The sequence below is a fragment of the Cryptomeria japonica genome, chromosome 1, assembly GCF_030272615.1.
Source record: "Cryptomeria japonica chromosome 1, Sugi_1.0, whole genome shotgun sequence".
NCBI lineage: Eukaryota > Viridiplantae > Streptophyta > Pinopsida > Cupressales > Cupressaceae > Cryptomeria > Cryptomeria japonica.
In genome coordinates, this window is record NC_081405.1 from 470,674,019 (window position 1) to 470,681,480 (window position 7,462).

Below are 7,462 nucleotides of genomic sequence, written 5' to 3' on the forward strand. Positions count from 1 at the left end.
GAACAAGCCATTTTTCCTTCAAGCTCAAAAACAATTTTACTTCAAGCAAGACGTGTTTTCAATTCAGTTGACTAGGATTTCAAAGTTCCTAGTTTACAAAATATTTTGCCTTTGAAGTTTAAAAAAACACCATGACTGTTGGAGCAACATCTCCAAATAGTTAGATCACATTGCAATGACAGATTAAAAAGAACAAGTGTTTTTCATTCTTGGCACACTTGTGCAAAGAGTTGGTCGAGTGGTCCTACTTCTAACACACACTATCCTCTCCCTTGGCTTTCGTGGTCCTAGGTGCAAGAGAAAAGTGTTAGTAACACTCAAAATTTTATCTTTTTAAGAGAGGCCTGCCAAGGGATCGATACTCTTGGGAATAACCTCGAGCGGTAAATCCTTCAAGCCGCTATAGAAATCAGGTGAGAGCGAAAGCTGTAGACTTGGGTATAGTTGTTCCTACAGTGTAACTGGCCGAAAGGACAAATGGGCCTCACCACCAGTTACAAGGCTCTTAAGTGAGTCACTGCAGAATGAACTTATGTCCAAAAACATCGAACATGACTAAACACCTTTTAGTAGTAGCCCACCCGTTCTATTGATTGAAGATATTTGCGATATAATTTAGTGCAAGAGCATAGATGGTTTTGCTCCCAAGATACTCACCATACATATTTCCTTGAGTAGAAACATAGCTTTTTGAAAATTCACTTGTGGCTTGATAAAAGTGGTGACTCCCCCATCATAGGGATCATCTATTTGTTATGCTCATGCAAGACTTAGTATATCACATCCTTACCTGCCAAGGCGGGATTCATAAGGTATGTAGTACCAAAGTCGAAGAAATATCAAGATGTGGGCTAAATTTATCACAACTGGCCATTTGACCTTAGGGATAAAAAGTGTTTGAAGTGTGTTCATTTTAGTCAAGACCAAGTGCAAATTGAGCCGACTTCAGGCTTTGGAAATACACCTTAAAATACATCTAAAGGAAGGGTCATATACAAGTCCAAAGATTGGGTTGATCTAGACCCATACTCATTTGTGCCTTTTAGGCAACATTCTTGTGTTTGTGTGCTTGCTTTGTTTTCTTGTCAAAGAAAAATCAGAAAATCACTTCCCAAAAACAAAGTATTCATCCAACCAAACATCTGTCAAAACAACCAAAAACATCAAAAACAAGGTACAAACAACAAAGAGTCAAATTTTATGACCATTCTTCACATCTTGCGAAAGAAGAAGCGTCATCAGAATATCAACTTGAAAAGAAGACCATTGAGCTCAAACGCTTTGATAAAAAGGAGGAAATTCTTCTATATATATAGACAAATCTTTGTCTCACATAGAATCTTTCTGCATCACATGTGTCTCTACCTTCAAGGAAAAACAAACGAATTTGATTCCGAATCATTGAACCGCAGAGCTTTTATGCAATATAGAGCTCTGAGTTATCACAAAAACCAAGGAGGAAAGATTAATCCCAACTTCTTCCCAAACGTCTGTATCACATACAACACAGCTCGAGAAATACCACCAACACCCGAAAGGGAAGAGATAGAGTTTGTCCCATTTATAACACAAAGTTTTTATTGAAGTTGAAAACATTTTCATCCATCATCTCACTCATACATCATCACTTCATCATCAATCCGTCCCAACTCTCAAAACATTAAGAGGTTCTTGTCCCAAGTTCTCTTTTAGATATTGCTTGAAATCAAACACATCACATCACTTTTTAGATTGTTTCTACATCTAGGATAAGCTCATCCTAAGAGACACATCTCCGTAGGTTAAAACTAGTTCATGAGTGAATCCTCTCATTACTAGGTAGTTAAATCTGTAACACATCTCAGATTTCTCTACACCTTATCACATCAAAAATTATCAAACAAACAAGTAATTCAAAGAAGGAATTTTGGTTACATCCACCTTAAAAGTGCTAGAGATCCACGTGCAACACAATTCACCAACCATCAACCTTTCATTTCATCAAAAACTCATCATTATTTTCACACAACTTCAACAACAGCTTGCAAGCAAAATGGCTCAAACCCGATCACAGTCCAGGCAACGAGAAATAGAAAGGGAAGAAGAAGAAGAGGAAAATCTCAATGAATTTCAAGAAGCACTTGGAGGAAATGCAGATGACGAAAACCCAAGTACTCCCACTCCTGCAACAATAGAAAGGGCTCAACATAACCCTCTCTTTAAAAAACTTTTTGACGAAATACTCAGGAGCAATGTGGATGCTCACTTCTTAAGACTCGCTCAAGAAGGAGCCAAACTCCCCTCTAACTTTGATCTTGCCCAATTAAGACAAGCATTAGAAAGACAAAGTCGTCATGAAGAGGAAAGAGGTAGAGATCCCATTAGATATAACATTCCTCGAGGTAACCCACCACCTCCTCCTCTAAATGAAATGGAGATGTTGTGGCAACAAGTCGAGAATCTCGCCCAACAGCTTCATAGTGGTGTCAAGACTAACCAATTCTCACTCAATGACATCTGTCCCTATCCTTTTGATAGGAATCTTTACATGCCACCATTTCCATGAGGATTCGAAACACCCAAATTTGAAAAATATAGAGGAAAGGGGGATCCCCGCGATCATGTCCGAGAATTTCATTCTTCTTGTCTAGAAGTAGCATATGAAGACACATACCTAATGCGCCTTTTTCCCCAAAGCTTGGGAGGAACAACCACATCATGGTTTTCCCGACTACTAGGTGGCATTAGAACATTTGAGGAACTCATCCAGAAGTTCCTAGCTCATTACTCTCATAACATTGAACGCGATGTCACCATGGCTGATCTATGCAACACCAAACAAAAACCAGGTGAGCAATTCTCAGTATTCCTGCAATGATGGTGTCAAATGTCTAGCAGACATTCTCTTCAGTTACCTGAACGAGAACTAGTGGAAATATTCATTTCCAACTTAAACAAAGAAATGGAATTTCACCTGGATGTCAAAGACACAGACTCTTTTAATGATATGATCACCAAGGGTTTGAAGTGTGAAAGGGCACTTATCAAGAAGGGACTCATCAAAATCTTTAATGAACCAAAAGATGGTCCTCGCCCATGCTTCAATAGCGATAAACCAAACTTCTGGAATAAAAACAAGAATATCGTCAACGATGGGGTTGTGGATGCCCGGACTATCCAAAATGCACAACCTGTGGTTTGGTTTGCAGGACAAAATCCTCCACCTCAAAACAACACAAATGTTCCTTCTAATCAAGGTCACATCACATCTCATGATGAACCTAGACCTCGTCAGCAAAAACAGAAACGCACATACACTCCCTTAGGGGAACCCATTGAAACAGTGTTGCAACAACTCATTTCTCAAAATTTGGTCACTCTACCTAAGCTATCAAACTATGAGCCTCAGGTCAAACTGGCATGGTGGAGAGATACTGAACACTGTGAATTCCATCAAGGAAGAGGACACAAGACAAGTAATTGTCACCGATTGAAAGATCTCATTCAGGATCTTATTAATCGAGGAGAAATTGAAATTGAAGGACATAACCCAAAAACAACCAATAATGATCATCTGATGTTCAAAAATCCACTTCCATCACAAGATCAAAGGGGTCCTTCCACTTCTAGGCGAGGCACTGATACCACTGATTATACACAGGCTGTGTATAATTACACTGTAAATCATCTGTATGATGCCAATGAACAAGTTGCAACTATAACCTTCAAAAATCCCAACTCAAATTGCAATGTTGTTACGCGTCGCGGAAAAGTTACCATAAAGGCAGCTCCACAAGGCACCACCTCCATCCCAAAGCAGTACAATCTTGTGGAACAATTAGACAAAACCCCTGCGCTTATATCCATTTTAGAGCTTTTGAGTCTATCGCCATCTCATAAAACTATCTTGGATCAAGCACTCCAAGAGGCGTCAGTCCCTGCAAATCTGAATACAGACCAATTTCAAGCCATGGTTGGAAATCTAAAGTCCTCACCTTGTCTCACTTTTTCCGAAAGTGACAACTCTTCCTTCCAGCAACCTCATAATGCCTCATTCCACATCGAAGGATTTATTAACCAGCATAGGATCAAGCGAGTCTTGATAGATAATGGAGTAGGCCTGAACATTTGTACACTACAGTTGGTCACAGCATTGGGCTATGCAGTAGAATCAGTGGATCCTCGTAAGAAGATCACAATCAAAGCCTATGACGATGCAGAGCGTTCATCCAAAGGAGCTGTGGTACTACCAATCCGCGTGGGCCCTATGGTAAAGCACATCATCTATCAGGTTCTGGACCTTCCTCTACCATACATACTATTATTAGGGAGACCTTGGATACATGCCATGCAAGCTGTTCCATCTACCTACCATCAATGTATCAAGTTCCCACATAACGGTGTAGAGATCACAATTCTGGGTGATGCAAACCCCTTTGCATTTTGCCATAATATCAGCCATCAACCAGAGATTACTGTTCCTAATAATAGAGAAGCCATTTCCTCCACATCATATATAAGTCTAGCCTCTCTTGCCAGTTCGAACACCACTATACCAAAGCAAGAAAAGCTTAAGATGAAAATAGCAGAGGAAGGTCCCGGGGAATACAACTTGAGTCAACTCTTTTGTGTGGGACAGATGCCCACTTCTCCTAGAACACATGGTAAACCACAGCAGTTACTCCAGCAACCACTAATCACGCCTGCATGTGCTTTGACGCCTTTCATCCTTGGAAAGAGTCAAGAAGAAGAAACCCAAGATGAGGACTTAGAAAAATGGATCTATAAAGATCCCATCACCACTGATCTACCACAAGTTAAACTTCCTATGGATCAGTATGGCAAAGGCCTCCTCATTATGCAAAGAATGGGGTATGATGGTCAGAGTGCTTTAGGATATTGCAAACAAGGACGACATGAACCTCTGCTGCCAGAATTAAAGCCCAAAGGTAATACAGGCCTAGGCTTTGAGAAAGAAATCTTTCCTAAACTCAGATTCAAAGGAAAACCTAGCAAACCATTATGTCAACCTACTGCAAAAAGGACACCTTTCATTATCAAAGCAGCTTCAAGCACCATCCTGACTGCCCCATCGAGGCTCACAACCCCAACACAACCATCTACAATACCAATCATCCCACCAATCAAACCAGTAATCCCATTCGCAACAGCCATTACATCCATAGTACCATTAGCAGCAGCAACTGTATTAGAACCCGCAGCAACATCTATGGTACCAGTAGTTCCCATAGAAGCCACTGAGTCAACACTGCCGATACTTCCTGTGCCAGATTCTTTTATCCCCATCAAACTTCCTGTAGCACCGATCACTACAAAGGTACATCAACCAATCACACCTGCAGTGTTTAACTCAAAAGACATCCCAGTATGGTATAGCAATCGGATGCTAGAAAGTGATTCAGAGACCGACTCACATGAATGGGAATTTGATTCGGTACAGCTTAATACTTCAAATGAGGAAGACACATCACCACCTCCACCACGCAAAGACATCCCTATTTACAGAGAAGCACAGATAAAGACCACTTGGGTTCCTGAACTGGAAACATCTTCCACAGACCCTATGTCTCATCCTACGCCTGATTCTGACAGGGAGAGTACCATTAACGACCTTCACCATAACGTCTTAACCCTCACTGATACATCTCCCGCACTTAACATAATCAATGAAGTAATGCCCATTATCTACTCTGAACTCATCGAATGGAACCAACCAAATCCCCCATGTCTTGACCTCTTCCAAAATGATGAGCCCATCATTGACTTTTTAGAATTAAGGGATAACCTACCAAGCGGGGATCACAAAGCTGGATTTGCCATTGAACTTAATAGCACAGCATACTTCGGGGCGGATGCCAAACCTTTCAGCTGCAAAAATATAACATTAAAACATGGATCTTCTAGTGAAAACCACACTGTGGCACTGTTTGATCCAACAAAAGTAAAAAGAATGAGTGTATCCAATGGTGAAAACCTCTTCGAGGCATCTGAGGATGAAGGGTTTGACATTCTCCCTGATAATACACAACAGGAACGATCAAAAATTCTCATCGAGGAAACCAAAGAGTACAATGTGGGGACTCCTGAAAATCCTCATATCATACATCTGGCATCTCTTCTCACTCCAGAGGAACAGCCTAAATTTATAGAGTTCTTCCAGAAGCGTTAGATCAACTTCACATGGTCATATGCAGACATGCCTGGGCTTGATCCTGATTTAGTCATGCATCACCTCACTGTAGAAGAAGGAGCCAAACTTGTCAAGCAGAAGCTTCGTAAGATGCATCCTCAGATTGCAGTACTAGTCAAAATAGAACTCAAGAAACTCCTAGACGTTGGTTTCATTAGACCAATTGATTACGCGGAGTGGATCTCCAATATTGTGCCTGTTGGCAAACCAAAAGGGGGCATTCACATTTGTACTGACTTCAGAGATCTAAATAAGGCATGTCCTAAGGATGACTTCCCCCTTCCAAATATCGACATCATAGTGGATCTGACAGCAGGACATGCCATGCTTTCACTCATGGATGGCTTTTCAGGATACAATCAGATAAAGATTGCACCAGAAGATCAGCATAAGACAGCCTTCACCTATCCATGGGGCATATATTGCTGGAATGTAATGCCTTTTGGTCTCAAGAATGCAGGAGCAACCTATCAGAGAGCAATGACCACCATCTTCCATGACATGATGCATACCATGATGGAAGATTATGTGGATGACTTACTAGCAAAATCACTCACCGGAGAAGGGCATCTCCACATCTTAGATAAAATCTTTGATAGACTGGAACAATACCATGTTCGACTCAACCCAAAGAAATGTGTCTTTGGAGTAACCTCCGGGAAGCTTCTAGGATACATTGTCTCAAGCAAAGGTATTGAGGTCGATCCAGCAAAGGTTAAGGCAATCATGGACATGCCACCTCCAAAGAATATCAGTCAGCTAAGGACATTACAAGGACGACTTCAATCCATCTGAAGATTCATTGCACAATTGGCTGATAAATGTCACCCATTCACACACCTGCTACACAAGAACATCCGCTTTCAGTGGGATGCCAGATGCCAACAAGCAATTCAGACGCTTAAAGACTATCTCATGAATCCACCATTGTTGATGCCACCAGATCCAAGAAGACCGTTGTTATTATATATCTTAGCGACAAGTATAGCATTAGGTGTACTACTGGCACAACATAATGCAGAAGGAAAAGAGTGTGCTGTTTACTACATCTCTCGCACACTGGTGGGCTATGAACTCAATTACACACCTATTGAGCGAGCTTGCTTAGCAGTAATCTTAGCGGCCACTAAACTAAGGCACTATCTGTTAACACACAAAGTACAACTCATTGCAAAGATTGATCCACTCAAGTATTTACTCAGCAAAGCAGCATTGATAGGTCGCTTAGCCAAATGGGTGATGCTTCTAAGTGAATTTGACATCGAGTATGTG